The sequence below is a fragment of the Talpa occidentalis genome, unplaced genomic scaffold (genome assembly GCF_014898055.3).
Source record: "Talpa occidentalis isolate TD23 unplaced genomic scaffold, MPIMG_talOcc4v2.1 talOcc4.17, whole genome shotgun sequence".
Lineage (NCBI taxonomy): Eukaryota > Metazoa > Chordata > Mammalia > Eulipotyphla > Talpidae > Talpa > Talpa occidentalis.
Window position 1 is genome coordinate 298,024 of NW_023601754.1, and position 1,417 is coordinate 299,440.

A 1,417-nucleotide genomic window follows, 5' to 3' on the forward strand; every position below is an offset into this window, starting at 1 on the left:
TCCCGGCCGGAGGGCCAGGGCGCGCCGACCGCCCCCGCGGAGCCGCCGAGGCGTCGGCCTCGGGCCGGGCCGGACGCCGCTCAGAGGGACGCAGAGCCAGGCTCGCCTTCGTGTTTTTAATGGAGTCAAATCCACGTGGTTTGTATATTTTTTCCTTTACTCTTGGGCATTTGGTTTCTCTTTCTGAGAACATAACTTGAAACACTACAGAGCCAATAACCATAGACGCGTACCCGTAAGCTGTACAGTTTTATACACATTCACAATGTACTTTTGCTGCCTTCTAGATAATTTATTTTGCAACACATTACTGCACAGTGTAAATAACTTATGTACAACATTCAGTTCTGTGTAAAGAAATAAATAAATTAATTACATGCTCTTCGTACACGGCGGCGTCCACCCGCTCCCGGAGGCCGGTGCCCGGCGGCGCCAGCGTCCCCCCAAGTCGCCCTTTCATTTCAAAGCCGGTCCTGCGCTCCCCGTGCGCGCGCGCCCGCCCCCCACCCCCGACAGCAAGAGGCGCCACTGCCGCTGCGCCCCGTCCGGGCTGGGCTGGGAGGGCCGCCCTGCATCCCAGGCAGGCAGACCGGGGCCAGGGTGCGGTGGGTCCAGCCTGGCCACGAGCCTGGGGACGCGGAGGGCCACCCCCAACCCCCAGAAGCGCCCTGGAGCCGGGGCAGCAGCAGAGGGAGGCGCTCCTTCCCCCGCCCAGGCCAGCCTGCCCCTGGCGACGGGCTGAGGGCGCGGGGCCGGCGCCTGGGTACCTGCGCTGTGGACGGCTTCCCTGGGAGGCTCCCGGCACAGGACCCGGGTGCGGGCAGCTCGGGGGGCAGGAGCTAGTTGGGAAGGCCAGGCCTCATGAAGACCCGCTTACCCCGGGGGCCAGCTGGCGCGTGCCTGCGGCGCTGCGGGGGTTGTGGGGCCCGGCGGGAGGTGGGGGCCTTGGTGCACACCCTCTGGCTCTCCAGATAGGCCGGCCGCCCCGGTGATGAGCTGGGGCCCTCGACCTCGGGCCTTGCCAGCATGGGAACCCCAGGCCGGCCTCCCCGACGCCGCATGCCGGGCTGGTGCAGACCGGCCCTGGAAGCAGCCGGGTCCCCCCCAGTCAGCTCTGCTCACGTCTGGGGGCCCGACTGAAGGGGGGCTGGCCAGGCGGGCGGGGGAGGCCGTGTCCTCTGGACCAAACTCGAGACGTCCATTTCCCAGGAGACCAGAGCTGGGGGGGCCCTGAGGCAGGCGCCGGGTCAGAGTGGGGCCGCTCTCCTTCCCGCCACACCCTGAGACCCCCAAGGGTCTCCACGGGGCACGGGGCACCCCAGCTGTCTAGCGGCCCTTGGGCCTGCACGGCAGCACGGCCAGGAGCCTGGCCCGGGGCCCGGGCGGGCAACCAGGAGGGCGCCCCGACTGACAGTCC